The 16,658-nt window shown below is 43.3% G+C and overlaps 1 long non-coding RNA gene across 2 annotated transcripts in view; it reads right to left on the bottom strand.

The window, feature by feature from the left end:
* Nucleotides 1-1,697: 1,697 nt before the first annotated feature.
* Nucleotides 1,698-16,658, bottom strand: part of LOC148674328 (uncharacterized) — an 83,492-nt gene continuing 68,531 nt past the window's right edge. For both annotated transcript variants that reach the window (XR_015935298.1, XR_015935296.1), the window contains exons 4-5: nucleotides 3,153-3,260; nucleotides 1,698-2,410 (exon numbers count right to left, since the gene is read on the bottom strand). This is a non-coding gene — a long non-coding RNA (uncharacterized LOC148674328). The remainder of the gene's footprint in view (nucleotides 2,411-3,152; nucleotides 3,261-16,658) is intronic.

Consider the following 16,658-nt stretch of genomic DNA (forward strand, 5'->3'; position numbering starts at 1 on the left):
TATCAGACAGCCAAATAGAGAACTCTGAATTCAAAGGTCTGCATTTTTTCTCTAATAATGAAGGATTAGTCTTGTGTCTTTATGAGAGACTGCTGATTAAAAACATGCTGAGTGGATAGCTCTATTCTATAAGCAGGACAGAGGAGTTACAACACCCCCCACCACACAACCCCGTCTTCTTGACAAGCACTTTCCAAACAAATCCAGGATGGCAGCTTTATTGATAGGGTAATCCAAGACTGATTAATGGCCCAATAATCAAGCATAACCTGCAATAAATCACAGCCTAATCAATATCCTCTGCAGTATAAGTATAGAAAGATCATTACTGTGTCATAGTATATCTTCCATTAGTAAAAAAAAAGCCTCACTGAATGTGTTTGTAATGGGATTAATGAAACGGGCATCTTTTCACATTTGTTTCTCAGGTTAAGTTGGGAGGCTTTTCCTGCAGCTACAGTTTCTGAGAGGTACAGTAACAGTGAGAGGCAGAGGATGGGCCTCGCGCTGTGAGAGCTCTGGAGAACCTGGCCTAGCTTCAGGGTCACCCTGGCTTCAAAGCTCGGCGGCACGTCTTCCTCCTCAAGCCCCCCACTTCATCTGTCATGTGTCAGATCTGCTCTTAAATACTGTCATTTGTCATCTTAAGTCACTGTTGTACTGTAACTAGGAAATGCCATCAAAAAAAACTGAATGGCCCATCAAAAGCTAAAGGAGAGAGAATGTCAAATGCTGAAGAGAGGGAAAAGGATATCAGTGCTACACACAGTTCCTCTTCTGGGAGCCTGGCGCTTTGCCTTCTCCGACAACCTCCCCTGACCCTTTTCCCACCTCTGGGAAAACTATTCAGATGGTATTCTTGGTCAAAAAACCAATTAACAGAGCAAAACGAAAATCTAATTGTTAGCAAAAGCAGAAACATTCAAGATCCTTCAATGTATAGAGGACAATACTCTCCTTTTTTTGGAGCCGAGACGCATTTTCATCTTACACTTCCCCCCCCCCCCCTAATTTCCAAATGCTTAATTAAAACCCCCTCACATCCTACCACTGTGGCTACGCAGATAGCTTCGAGTCGTATAATGTCACTGCAATTTTATTTAACAGTTTCACATGCCATTCTGCTGTCACTGTGCTTTCCCCAAGCCTTTTTCTCATCTTCCAACACGCTCTCGCCAATGTTTACCAGGCTGTCTCTGCCCACATTCACGGGTCGTATTCCTTTCAGCTACGACCTGCATTTTATTACCTTTCTCTAAGGTTCACAACCAGCCCTCTGCCAAGCTTTCGCTGTGGTGGAACTTCCTTAGCCCTGATGTTCATTTTTTTATATGCCACAGAGCCCTCTAGGCAGCACCTTGAGCGGAGCAGCCCCGAGGAGCCAGACAGCCAGGCTGCAAGGGAAGATCAGGTGTGAGTGAGGGCTGTGAGAGTTCTCGCACCTGCTGCTGAGAAAGTCAGGTGCTGAAGTGTCTTCTTGCAGCCTTCGCCTTGCTCCTCTGCTCCCCACCCCCTTCTCATCCCTCTCTTTCTCCGCGTGGATCTCAGCCATTAATCTTGGAGGTGTTTCATCCAACCCCTCCTCCCCCCCCACCACCATTAGGCTTTCTGTGCGGGGAGCCAGCCTGAGCCTCTCTTCTCCTGGTACTGTACTCTGATCGCTGGCACCCGCCCCCCTGCCCTCCCCTCTCCTTTCCTTTTTGTGCTTGTGTTTGCACTCTCTCGCCAGGATTCTGCTGACAGAAGTGGTGACCTCTACTCTCACGCTCTACTTTCTTGCCCCTCTTTGCATTCTTTCTTAAAAAAAATTCAATGAATCAAACCCTCAAGGCTCTTAGACTTCGGAGAGAATGGCCAGTACCCGCTGTAAGGTCCGAGTGTAATAAGGGCTGTCCTTTCCAGGCTTCAGATCTAACATTGAGCTCCTGTCCGGAGAAAGAACATAGCAGCAAGCCCCATGATGCGCTGCTTGTGATTTTTTAAAAACTTTTGGATCAATTAACTACTAGCTACCACAAGGGCTAGATAGGCCAAATGGTCTCCTCTCATTTGTAAACTTTCTTATGTTCTTGTGTTGTTGGTAAGTATATTCTTTTGGATGGCAAACGTAGGCTCTGATTTTTTTATATCAGCTCAAGAATATGAAATCAGGGGGGGGATCTATATTGGACAAGCTAAGTTACCTATACCTCCCAAACCGTAAAGCACCATGCCTGGTATAAAGTAAAAAGAAAAGTAACTAAATCAAAATCAGAGCTGGCTTTTTCTCAGTTTTTCACTTTACTTATGTAAAGGGTATTGTGGAGCCGTCGCCAGGGTCTGATCTCATAACTGGAAGGTTGCAGGCTCAAAACCCAGGTGAGATGCTTCTGTAATACACCTGAGAAAGGTTTCTTCGCCTGAACAGGACCTGTAAAATAGCCAACTGTATAAATGTAAAGGTAAGATGCTTTAGATAAAACCATCAGCCAAAACAATGAGTAGTGATAAAAGGATGAAGATCTAGTGCACCGTTTCTCCCCTTTAAAAACCCAGAAGGCATTATTAGTTTATTAGGACCTATTAGTTTATTTATCAATTATTTATTTACTTAGCTAATGCCCTTATCAAGGGCAACTTACTAATACAGAAAACCCACGATTAATAAACGACATAGTAATAATTAGAAACAGTATAGAGTGGAGCATTAATGAAAACATAGTAGTAATGAAGTCTTCATAGCTGAAGAAGGTGCCACAAATGAAACGTTGTGTTTCTTTTCTTTTGCAGCATGGAATAAACCTTTACTTGTTCCCTAGTAGTAACGTAAACACCTTTTAGGTATGTACTGTGTGTCTTATTCAAACAAAGTGAAATGAGAAAGTTCCAGTACCAGTTTCAGTATTAAAAACATTAGTGCAATATACAGTAGCATAAGGGTATAGTTAGGATGTAGTTCAGATCTGAGACATCACAGGTGCTGTGGTGCCCAGCGGAGGTCATGGGCTGAGCAAGTCTGACTTGTATTGGCAATTCATTCTGCCTCTCAGGAGCGAAGGTAGAGAATGAACAGGCTCCGGAAAATGAGAGAGCAGATAAGGGGTGCAGAGAGTGTGATTGAATAGCATATGGGGTATACGGAGAGATAAGAGATCGAAGATAGGCGGGGGCACCTTGGTCGAATGAGTAGTAGACGAGATTGAGGGTTCAGACTCAGAGGCACGTGGCATTGGACCGCCATCAGACAGCACCGCCATCCTGCAACCGGACCTTATCTGACCCTAAAATGTAAGTAAAGGCAGGCCTGGTCAGAACTTGCAAGGGATGTCTCCGGACGGATGTTATAGTGGACCAGCAGGTGGCAGGCTTTCTTCTGGACCAGAATTTCCACACCAGGGCCTCACTACCACGGACAAAAAAATATGATTTTATAGCCAGTACTAACAAAGCCAATTACTGAGAGTAATATAACATTAAGGGACAGAGAAAGAAACACTGCTTTTCTCTGGAGAAACAGATTTTTTACAAATAATACCATTAATGAATTGCACCAAAACCTTATACACTATGTAGTAAATGAAGGTTCAGGGATGTTCCTGCTCCTCTGAAACTTGACAGTCCTACGTTAACTAAATAAATGGATAATTAAATAGTTAAAAAAAGTCGTAAGTAGTAAACAATTTGGAGTTTGGAGACCAGATGTTTTTATTTTACTGGTTGAAAAAGAGCAAAGCAAAAAAAAAAGAACCAAAAATGAACGTCAGTGGGGATGAAATTCTACTTTCCCCCCCCAGGGTTTTTTTTAGATAGTACTCATCTCTCCCCGGTCGTCATTCTGAGGGTGAGATTACACGCGGAGGTGAGGAGCGCACGCACAGACGAGACTGAGAAAGAGAGGGAGGCTGCAGGAGCTGGGAGAGGGGGAGAGGGAGCCAGCCGCTGATGAGGCGGTGAAGGAGGGATGGAGAAAACAAAGGACAGATAAAAATAAAGGGGAATAAAGAGGGAGGCAGGTGGTGAGGATGACAGAAGTGTGAATGGAGAGTGAGAAGAGAGGGAAAGGAGGGGAGGAAGAAAAAACAGGACAGGATGAACAAGGCATGCAGTCAGAGAAAGAGAGGATAAGAGACAGGAAGGTAATTTGAGAGAGGGGAGAGAAAGAGAGAGAGGGGAGAGAGAGAGAGTCTGCTCAGCTCAGGCTGACAGTAGCCCATTCATCCTCCATGCTAGAACAGACAAAGTGCTGGCACTGTAGGACAGGCCCCATAAATCACTGGCCGCAAGACACGCTACCTACAGCTTATTACATTCCAGATGACAAACACAGCGGAATCTACAGAGCACAGCACTTCTCTGCCTCTCTCTCTCACCTTCACTCCCTCATCGCCAGAGACCCGGCACCAGAGCAGCAGCTCATCATCCCTGCCCATCCCACCCTTTGTACTGAGACCCAGCAGCTTCTGCGAAAATAAACCGCAAACCGCGCAACAAACTGACAGGACGTCCAGAACGCAGCAGTTAATTATTAATGCTGACAATCCCCGGAGGGAAAAAAAAGGTCTGTCCAAAACCCGCGGTACATTTTTGTTCCTTTCGTTTGTTTCTATTGGCAGAATGGGTTTGGACTCCCGTAGGATGACAAAGCTTTATTCACATCTTGGGTTTCCCCTCACCCTTTGCAAGAGGACAGGAATACACAATCATTGTCGCAAACTACTCTTGTGGCAATCAATAGAGGAACTGCAATTTAACCAAAACTGAAAAGGGCCTTTGTGAAGAACAGACTCACCACGAACAACCTGTTCTTTAGAGGGTGAGATGAATGAGGAAACAAATGCTCACCTTGTGTTTTACGAATTAAGAGGAGCACGATTGTACGGATGTCTAAATCTTCTCTGTACCTGTCAACACTCGTTAAAAACATGCTTAAATCTTAATGTACAGATTAATGTGTTGATATCTGGGATCCTCACGGGGGTTGTAATTAATACTCCAGTTTAAGGAGAAAGGCTGTAAAGAGCTCTACAGGGAAAAAGGAGGTGGAGCAGCACTAGGCTGACTTCTTTTTTGGGGGGGTGGCTCATAACGTTGATTCATTTTTCCTTCCATACAATAAAAGAGAAGACAGAAACGATAATAACGAGAGAGAAAAAGAGAAACCTTGACTCTATAAATCCACAAGCTTCAAATGATGCCCTGAGACGCTCTGTCAACTTCTGACCCATCTTGGTAACTTCAGATGCAGTAAGTGGGAACAGACGAGGGGGTGATAAATCTCTTCCTTACCCTCCAGATATTCTAGCCCTCTGCAGAATGCAGGCATCTGTCATCTGCACAGCAGGCTGCGGTGTGGGGCTGGAGCAGGTCGGGCAGGCCTCCCTCTCCACACCTCTGCCAGGGAAAGGTCAGCACAGCGCGTGGATTATCACAGCCACCAGTGGGCTGCAGCTGCTGCCATGTTTCTCCAGTCGCCGGCGGAACGACCCGGGCCAGTGGGAACAGCAGTGCCGACACATACCCGAGCTGCCCGGCCTGTTTGCGTATCTGTTTCCTTGCTCGGCTGTCTGTTCCTGCGCCTTCACTGGGGTATGGATGTGGTAGGCCTGGCCAGGCTTCAGTAACTCCCCAGGCGGTTTGATTACTAATCTCCCCTTATAAAGCCATGAGGATTGTGCTTGTACAGCATTCAGACTGCAACGGTATACAGTCTGAATCATTTGGGATGGAAAGCACTATATAAATGCAAGGAATTAGTCACTTCATATTTTGCTTAATGTGGGATTAAAACTGGTTAGCAGGAAGTGCACGGGGGAAGAAAGTGAGGCTGGTGCAAGACTGCCTGGGAGACATTATGCACAAAGTCGTGCAACACTGATTAACATCCCCATTATATTTTCTCCTGTGAATCAGCTTTGCAAAACCATCCTATTTTCTCAAACAAAAGCCCGCAGCCTTACTTAACTTATGTTCTTGAAAGAACAGAGAAAATTGTACTCAGTAAGAAGACAACAGGAAAAAAACGACAATATGAGCTACTGCTTTCAGCTACCACCCTAAAGGACTAATGAAGTACTTTAGCTAAAGAGTCTTTCAGAACAGAGTCTAATTTTTGAGTAAACCCATCCTACCTGGAAGGAGCTTTTCAAAAAGGTTTTCTTGCACTAAATGTGTTGATCACAAGAGCAAAGCAAGACTAAAAGAAACATTTTTTTAAAGTGAGCAATAAAGGCAAATTGTCTTGAACTTACTCCCCAAATTATAATGGCCGTTCTGTTTAGTGCAGAATATGGTCTGTTGAGCATGTGTTTTCTTTAGAATTCTGCTACGTGAAATGGTCTTTATCCGATTCCTTTTTTAATAGACTGTGGATTAGATGGTAAAAGATAAGCAACCCAGCAAATAGAGGCAGTTCAGCATCCCAGCCATATAAAGTGATACACAGGCATGATTTTTTGGGGGATATGCATCAGTCAGCATATTGGCCTATTTCACCTAAAAAGAAAGTCAGCCCTTAATTACCCTATCAATTGTACGGAAAATGCAGACTAATATTACTGCAAAAAACATGTTGTGTTTCCCGGCAGTATTTGAAAATGATAAAAGAGGGAAATCATATTTTGATTCATAGAAAATATCAGTTAAGAGAACAGCATACCTTGAAAATCCACAAGAATAAAAACAATGTGGCACATATAAATTGAACCGAACATATTTCTGTGTTTTTGAAAAATGCACTGAAAGCAGCACTGTGCCAAAAATAAATCAAAAGTCTGTCTTTATCAGGAATGAGCGAGCCAGTAACTACACCAACCTCCTGCCTCCTGGTCTAAAAATTGATTTAAAAGTAAAAAGTAGTGGCCTTTAAAACAAAGTGTTTATAAAGCTGTGCCCAAAGGCAGAATCCCAGGCCAGCATTAAACCAGTTGTGTATCTACTGGCTCCAGGGAGCAGTACTGAATGGTGCCATTATTGGTAATGAATGCTTACTGGGGGCGTAACAGATGGTGTTTTAATTGCATAAAATATGATACAGTACTTACAATATGCTTGCACGCATTTACAGTATACATATATAACATTGCTGGAAAATTTGCAGTCTTTTTTAGGTTAAAAGCAGGACACATGTCAACCGGATGAGCCAGGAACAGCATGCCTCCCTGTATACAGGCACTACAGCAGAAAGACAAAGCAAGCTCTTAAAGAAATGCTGATTCTTCAGTAAATGGGTGTGATTTCAGGAAACGTACATAGTGGTGGGAGGCCCTGGATCCATTGTAATGTTACAGGCCAGGGGCATTTCTTTCCTGACTTTCTCAATAATGAGTAAAGGGGCATTGCATTGGTCTAGATAGGTGCTTTCTTGCATGGTTTCAGAATCACTTACAAACCTGTATTACAGTGTGCCCACTCAGGTAGATCTGACTCTCATATAACAGTTATAAAGGGTGTCCGCAATGGAATCATCTCTTTTCTCCATCTGTATAAATAATATTGCTCAGAGGGTCTTTTAACTAGCTGAACCCACAGGCGGCGCTCTACATACTTGGGTTCGAGCTTAGCCATTACCAGATACCAGTCACAACCTATTTCAGCTCTTTGAACCATCCAATTTAGCAAGTAGGTCTTTTATCAAACTGCAAGTCCCAAGAGCAACTCCCGTCTCCGAGCACAAGTCATTTCAATTTGCCACTACCAGTGACTGGAACAATCTGCAGAACGAGCTGAAACTCTCCAGCTTTGCACCCGAGGGTGCTTGCAGTTGCACGGTAGAATTTTTCCTGACTGACACTTAGAATTGTTAACATCGCCATTTGCTGTTATATTATGTCAAGTCACTATTTAATTCCACTGAAATTTCCATCAAAGAGGGTTTAGTTTCTTCTCATCCGGTTTAATACAGGAATATTATTTTAAGGAGTTAACGTTTAAACTTTAGGATAAGTCACGTGGTTCATGGGAAATACCAAATGGAAAAACAACAATGAACTTAGAATACCATTTTTCAAGTTCTGAACAAAGAAGGGCATTTAATCAAACCCCTTTATCTGTAACAGCAGTGGGACTGTGATTTTAAACCAGCATTTTTTTGGAAACTTTTTTATGGATACATGTCAATCGAGAAGTCCATAAGCGCACAATCGGGTAACAAAGGATGACTTCAGAAAGTATCTGGATGAAAAACAAAATGCAGTTTAAACATGAATGCGGTTCCTGCCCAAAGCAGTTCTCACACTCTGCACTGGCCCCCCTGACCTCCACAAAAAAGCCAAACCTGATTAATGATGCCAGCAGCAGTTAAACAGAGGAGAACAGCTGAGTGTGGGGGAAGGTGGGTGTGTGCTGAAAGAGGTGATTAAAATACCAGAGGAGTCGTAATTAATCAGCACACTCAACCTCTGCCGCACCACGCCGTAAATAAGGCCCTTGGCAGACGGCTCCATTTTTTATTTGGAGTTATTGATTAAGTTGTTGAAATAATATTTTAATGCAGTGTAAGGTTTTACACAAAAAATCATGATAAAGATACTTGTTGGGACACCTCTGTGACCTTTTGTTTCTCACACTGACTGTCAGAGTAACAATGGGATCCCTAACATTTTTGAAAACACCAGACCTCTTTCTGTTACTCTGACCGTACTTTGAAATCCATTTAATGTGCATTTGTCACTGTGCTCCAAGGCCGGTCGGAGAATATTCCCCATTCTCTCCCCGCTTCGGGATTCTGTCCCCATTTATTGCCAGGATCACTGTGCCTTACCGCACTGGTACGCCTTTACTGTGGTAAGACGGGAAACTGCACAGCACGCATGCAAATCAGATACAGATCAAATTTATGGTGTAATTCTCATCTTACGCACACTTAACTTGCACAGCTTAAGGGATCTGCAGCCCATTGGACTTGTCTCTCCACATTACTGTGGCCCAGGAGAGACGTGCGGAGGGAGAGAGGGGGGAAGGCACTGGCAGGTGAAGTGCCAGAGCACACTGGGAAGGGAGTTACAAAAAAAACGAATTGTTAACAAACAGCCATCTGGTTGTCCAATTACGGTGCCACTTTTTCTGATCAGCACTGCGCCGGGGAAAGAAACAGCTATAGCACATAGGACTGTAGCTAGTGCTTAGCTAGATTTCTGAAAGACATGGAAAATACGTCTGTAGGCCAGTATGGGGAAGGTGTCAGTGTTAAGATAAGACAAAAGCACTTCATTAGCCATACACAATTTCTTACATTAGGAATTGTCTTTTTTCGCATACCCCAGCTTGCTCTCCATGAGACACACAGACAGGGAGAGAAGCTTGGGGTCAGAGCGCAGGGTCAGCCATTGTACAGCACCCCTGGAGGAGTTGGGGTTAAGGGCCTTGCTCAGGGGCCCAACGGAGTAGGATTCCTCTGACGGCCGTGGGATTTGTACCAGACCCTTAGCCACAGTGCCACCGCTCCGCCCTGTTAACGCATGTGGCTTAAACTGCTCTCTATTACTTTGACAGTATGGGGATCTGCCTTAAACTAGGAGGTTTTGTGGCGAAGAGCGACCACCAATATTTACCAGGGGGCTGCTCTTTTGCTGTGTTTGCAGGAATTAATTAGGCTATCTTGGCAAAGCTGATTAATGACTGCCAACAGCCATCGAGCAGAAGGGAGCAGCTGTGGGCTGTGGCCTCTTCAGACTCATGCTGGTGGCCCCTGCCGGGCCACACTCCTCCGGATTCTTTCACAAGCCTGCTCCACATCTCTTCTCCCTGCCGTCTCCTCCTGATCGCGGATAGCCCTCCACGGATCTCAAGCAGAGAAAGACTGCATCGGCAGTAATAAGGCACAGTCCAGCATGGTGACCTCCCAGGAAAGTTTCCCTCACCGGGCCTGTCCCAGCAGCGCCGCGCCAGTCACGATCTGCATCGTGTGGCCTCCCCAGTGCCACTGGTTTGTGCGCACTGTCACCAGCGGGGGCCGGGGACAGTTCATTTTCTCTTTTATTGCACCATCATTGACGGCTGTTAAATCACAAGTGACTGCCAATAAAAAAGGAAATTGCAGCTGGAATTACGATGTTTGCATGATAAGGGGGTTCAATGGGAAAGATTTATGTAGCATTTACTGTGCATCAGTTCGTAAAGTCTAATTACATGAGCTCCAAACAGTGCCATTGGGTGCCACCAACCCACAGGGAGTTGCTATCTTTCTAAGCCCCCTTTCCAAACCTGAAGCAGGAAAGAGAAACAGGATATGATGGAAGGTGAATATTGAAGCTGAAATTGTCTCTTGTCTCTTTACAGAAACAATAAAATCCACGTGCAGACTGCAGTCTACTTTATGCAGTAAGGAGCTGTGTTTTCAATGAGTTTTTTGCAGTGTGGATTTTAAATGATCTTTGCCATATATAGGCAATGCCAGGGTGGTTTTCTGCTTCACACCACATTGTGATATCCAGACACCCAGGTCCTTCTCTCCCAATGTGGTTCTGCACATGATTTTACAAAGAATGTATGGTTTAAGTCTTACCTCACTGATCGTTGTCACTTTGTCTCTCTCAATGGGTACAGGTCTGAAATTGGTCTTGTCAAGTCTGGTGTCCCCCAGGGCTCAATACTGGGCCCCTTGCTCTTCAGCATTTACATGTTCCCACTTGGTCAGCTTTTAAGATCACATGGCCTCAGCTTTCATTTTTACGCTGACGATACTCAAATATACATCCATACCAAACCCGACACTGATGTGGCTGTCTCTATTCTATCTAATTGCATCTCTGACATAAAAATTTGGATGACTCAAAACTTCCTTCATCTTAACTGTGACAAGACTGAAGTCATGCTTATTGGTACCCCCCATCAACTTCGTAAAGCCAGTCCTGTAACCCTGTCTGTAGATCGCTCTGTACTTGAGCTTCAATCAAAATTGAAAAACCTTGGGGTTATATTCGATTCTGGCTTAACATTCGACCCACATGTACAGCATACTGTCAAAACATCTTTTTTTCACCTTAGAAATATCGCAAGACTACGCCCTATGCTATCATTAACTGTGGCTGAAAAGCTGATCAACATATTTGTATTCTCTCGAATTGACTACTGCAATGCTCTACTCCCTGGGGTATCTAAATCTACTCTGAACAAGCTGCAGTATGTCCAAAATTCAGCAGCCAGAATCCTGACCAGGTCTAGTGCAAGTGTTCACATTACTCCTATCCTGGAGTCCTTGCACTGGCTTCCGGTCAAATTCCGCATAGACTTTAAAATCCTCATGCTCACCTACAAGGCTTTACATGGCTTGGCACCTCAATACCTGTCTGAACTTTTATCGCCCTGCTCCCCACCTCGCAACCTCCGCTCTTCAAATTCTGCCCTCCTTACTGTCCCCCAAGCCCGTCTACATTGTATGGGCGACAGGGCCTTCTCCTGCTATGCCCCCAAGCTCTGGAACTCTTTGTCCAAGGATATTAGGGAGTCACCTTCTCTAAACTCCTTCAAATCCAGACTCAAAACCTTCTTCTTCAGAAAAGCCTTTACTTAACTGGTTCCATTCTTCACCCCTCTGCTCTTCTTAATACCAACTTCCACGGTCTCCTCTATTGTTATTGTTGTATTGTTGTATTGTTGTATTGTTGTAATTATAATTGTGTCCTATCTTGTGAAATCTTCTTAGTGATTGTTGTAGTCTTCTTATTTATTGTTATTGTCATCCTGTAAAGCGCTTTGAGAAGCCACCTTTAAAGGCGCTATATAAAATAAAGTTTATTATTTATTATTATTATTAATGTTCTTAAAATGAATACAAATGTTTCAGAGGGCCATTCCTGTCTCTAACAACATTCTGTTATCATATGCAGTAAGAGACTAAAACATTTAAAAGACACATCTGGCATGAAGCGCCATGCTACCTTACCTACAAAGTGCAACCCTGGAGACCTGTGTAAGTTTCAAAACCAAGACCTCACTAGTGTTAAAGATTCATGCCTTCAATGGGTAATTATCACCCTCACATTAAAAATAAGCAAGTTGCTTTGTGATTAGGAGTATGCCTTTTAAGTTTATTTTTTAGATGTTTTATTTTAAAAGCAAAATCTCGAGTACTCTCATAATTCATGGAAAACAGAAACAAATCCCAAGTTTTAGTTCCACCCACTTGCTCAGAATTCAACAACTGCCAATTTCAATTGCGAATGTAAAGATCTGTAGATATATGATTTTCCACGCCGAAATTTAACTACATCCATAAGAAAACAGCCTACAGTAATACCTAGAGTGAATTCGTAATGAGAGGCAAAGCTCACATTAATTTAACGCACTGACAAGCCAATACATCATAAACGGCACCTAGAAAAATATAGGATTGCTTCCGAGACTTTTTTCCTTTTATTATTTTATTTTTTAAGGAGTTCACAATTTTGGAGTTACTAATGATCACTGTTGTCTTGGGCCTTGTACTGCTGGTTTCTTTAAAAAGCAAACTCCTTCAGCTGTAGGCCAGTTAAAGTGTGGATGTGAGGGAATCATGCTGACTCGCAGGGGGCAGAGGGGGGGCTTCATTCCCACCCTGATGTTATTCGAGCCATAAATCCCATTGACAAGCTTGAACTTTCCTCTATTGACATGTTTACAAGGAAAAGTACCCCCTTCTTTGACAGCAAAATTAACCGTATCAATCACCTAACAAGCTCTTTAAATTAATGAATGGCCCAAGACCCTTTGAACCAAGCTTAAAATCCCTGGTAGCATGAGTAGAGCTGTATTTACACTGATTGGTGCGTGAAAACACTAGTTTAAGACCAGATGTTGGCAGGGCTTTTTTTCTTTTTTTAAAGACAGAAACTTATTGACCCCCATGTGAATAGCAGTGGCAGCTCTGGGGTTAGAGGGAGGTCAGGGGTTATCTGGAGGTCAGCCTCAATTGCACCACCCCATCTCCCCCACAGCTTTCTCATCCTCCATTGCTCCCAGGACACTGAAGAAAGCATATGCTGGTTTCTTCACTTGCTGTCATTAATCTCTGCTTCCCCTCGCGCATATGGAAGCCATCTTGATCTTCTTGTCCGCTTCTATATGAAAGACACAGCAGAGCTCCAGGGATGCTTATAGCACCACAGTGCAAATCGGATTTTTCCCCTGCCACACCAGATCAGACAGACATCATAAAGAATGCTTACTCCCCCACCCCACCCCCCTGCCCAGGCACATACAGGTACAAACATCACCACAAGCAAAGCTGAGATCTCAGATAACAGGAATACACATGAGACTGGATTCACATCCATACACACTGACGCACAAAGTACACAAACACACACAAGCAAGATCCTAGCAATCACGCCCCAATACACTAACCTGATACAACGTTATTTCGGTTCACATTTAAATGGGTCAAAGGCTGGGTGTTCTGCATGATCCAACCACAAGCACACAGAGAAGCTTTTTTGTGTAGGAATGGAAAGAAGCCTAGGGTGCAGTGTGATGCAATAAAAGAACAGTGCAGTATTTCTGCCATATTTACAAAGCACATACAGTACCTATCAGCACAAGAGCAATTCCCTTCTCCGAAATGCAAAAATCCTAGTTTAAACAAAGCACTTCTCAGCGGCTCATTACTTGCTATCCCAGCCAGACTAGATGTGCTTGTACAACGTCCTTGTCTTGCACAATACGTACATGGTAAGAATGTCCCTTTATGCAGAGGGGGAATCTGAAAATATTTATAAGAAAAGAAAACCAAAGACGAGGAAGTACAATTACAGTATGTTAACAAGTTCTCCTGTTTGGATCCACAGGGCCGGAATATGAGACACCAGGGCAATGGTTCCTTCTGTTTCTGCAACACTCCCTTTTTCCTTATTTGCTTCCCAGCATCAAAGCCCTCTTCCCCCTCAGTCCTTCCCATCTCTCTTCCTCTTGCCCAGATAAAAACTCCTCAATCTCCGTGCCCTGTTTCCGTCAACGGATTTCTGAAAAAGTACCAGAGTTGAAGAAGTGCAGAGGGAGGAGGGAAGAGAGCAGGGAAGAGAGAAGCCTATTTTGTATTTTTCTCTCTCTCTCTCTCCCTGCAGCCTTGTTCCACTCAGCACTTTGTCCTAAATCCTGGAGGGGGGCGGTGGCGGCGGTTTGTCATAACAGTCATCAGTTACTGTCGTTCCTGTGCCGGGGGCTTAATTAACCCGCTCTCTCATTAGCATCTCCGTGCCGCGGCGCGCTATGAAAGGCTGATTATTTTCTACTACAGTCGCAGCCAATTACTGGGGCGAAATGGAACGGCATTAATCAAATCTTTAGTACGGTGGCAAATTCAGAGATATCAGATTGCAGAAGGCTGCAAAACTAATATGTCAATGTCAGTTCAGCTGCGCAGGCATTTAGCGAATTGCATTAACTAGATGGCTCAGCTGAATACCACATGAATTTAATATGGAACGGGTTCTGGAACCTATTAGCGTGACATGGCAGGGGGAAAAAGGAGCCTGCTTTCACTCCGGACTTTTTTTTTTTGTCCGACAAGCTGAAGTAGCAAACAGGACTGCTGAAGGAAGAAAAGGAGCTGAAACACTTAATGCGGCAGAACTGAAAAAAGCAAGTATTGTAGTTCCTGACAGGCTGGATTTTACAATTCTCGATGGTTAACGGGACTTTGATATCAAAATTAGGGCGGCAGTGAAGGGTTTAAGATCTCTCCACTCCAGTTTGAGCACAAAGGCTGTGTCTTGAGCCCTTGAAAGCTAGAGACCTCCGACCCCTCTTAGGTTTTGTCCTTAAAACTCGTGTGATAATTAGACAGCCTGGTACATGAAAAGCAGGGGATATATAACGAGAGTAGCAGGGTGCTATTTCAGAAATAGCCATGGAGGGTGACACCCCCTTCAACCAATGAGAATCCCTTTTCAGCACTAGTCAAGAGGAATGGCCAGAGAGATGTTACCCAATGCTCCTTGCTCATGTGAGCCGTGCTGCACCCTCCTATACTCTTAATCTAAAACAAGAATGAGCTCATTTGGGTTACAACAGTGCCTTTAAGTTCTGGATTCAGTTAAAATTTCAACCTACCTGCAATCTACAAATTATAAACTTGGGACTTGATGGTGGCGTCTCACTTTTATCCAGCGGTAACCCATCATCACGTGAATTCACTATTGGCAGGAGAACTAAAGATCTGATTTAATCCAGGCATAAGTGTTGTTGGAAATAAAAACTAATCCTTGGTGCTACACCCTCCAGGCATCGGCGTCTGTACACTTCTCATCTCGAATCTTGTCTGTTAGCCCTTACCAAAAACACAGACAGTTGTAAGCTGATTTTTTTGTTTTTCACTCATTCACCCGTAAAGAGAGGAGGACTTCAGTTTTTTTTAAGCGATTGCAACACACAATGCAGGACAGGTTTGCTCGCGTACTCCCACATCTTTTTCTATCAGACCGTAAAAAAGGGTGAGATCTTCCATTGTGAGCAACCAAAGCTGTGAGCAATTACCCCTAGAGCCATACTGCTCCCATAAAGATGTCTGCACCAAGCCTTTTGTGGCTCAGTGGCAGCTCACTGTAAAAATCTCCAGCAAGCTATCTGATGATCTGCTATCTCACCTCACGATACAATGCTCATCGTTTATTGCAAACTTCAACCAAGGTGCCCTGAAGCAGCCAAGGTTTTTATTTCGTTCTTTTTTCCTCTCAATTAAATTAATTTTTGATAATCAAAGATAATAAATCACTTTAATGTGGCAAGATATAATGATGATATAAAACAAACACCTCACAGCCACTTTAAATGATGCAAACTAGGAACCATTTCAATCAGAAAGTAAAAGAACACACTGTAAACAACATTCTTTCAAGTGTTTTTTTTCCCAGGAGTTCTCCTGGAAGAGTCGCACATTCAAGCACAAAACCACTTCAAAAGGCAGATTCCCGAATTGTGGCAACTGGCATAATCTTCACTGAGCGCTGCACTTATGAAGTCAAAGCATCCCAGACACAATATTAAAATGCGAAAGAAGAAGAGGGTGAGAGGTCATTTAGCAGATTTTGTAATCAACAGATAGCGATGAGAATGGAGTGCCTGGAGATAAAAGACTGGTCACCAGAAAATGTCAAAGAAATTGGTATCTTTCCGAAATCACTGATTGTCCAAGTACACTGCTGTTAGCACCAAATGGGCTTGTTTTCAGGACAGATATGGCACAGTTTGGTTTGCATCCTTTGAAAATGTGTTTGAAAACACTGAGGTCATAGGGAAACCAAACCTGTTTTAGTGAAGGAATACAGTGTTCATAAAATGTTCACAACCTCAATAAAGGAGACTTTAGAAATGACAAAATTATGACAATCACTGTGATGGAGCTCTCCTCAAGATGAATATACCAGTCAATGTAGAGTACTGCCAATCTTCTTAAACAGTAACTTAAACCTCAATAACCGTAAATTCTGAGGCATATCTAAACTATGGAAAAGACAGAAGAAAAACGCCTGGCACATTTAACAATGTATAAAATGACTGGGATAACCTGATCTTCACAACTAAAAAGGTGAAAATAGCAGGAAAGTTTAGTAAATGTTTTTTTTTTCCTTCAAAGCAGCCTGGAGGCCAGTGTTAATATACAGAGAGAAATTACATTAAGCTAATGAAAATACTGTAGTATGAAATGCACATTGTCATTGAAAAATAAACAAATATGTAAATGGTGCTACTGAAACGAAAGTCTAGCA

This window comes from Lepisosteus platostomus, chromosome 3 (genome assembly GCF_059453375.1).
Source record: "Lepisosteus platostomus isolate fLepPlt1 chromosome 3, fLepPlt1.hap1, whole genome shotgun sequence".
NCBI lineage: Eukaryota > Metazoa > Chordata > Actinopteri > Semionotiformes > Lepisosteidae > Lepisosteus > Lepisosteus platostomus.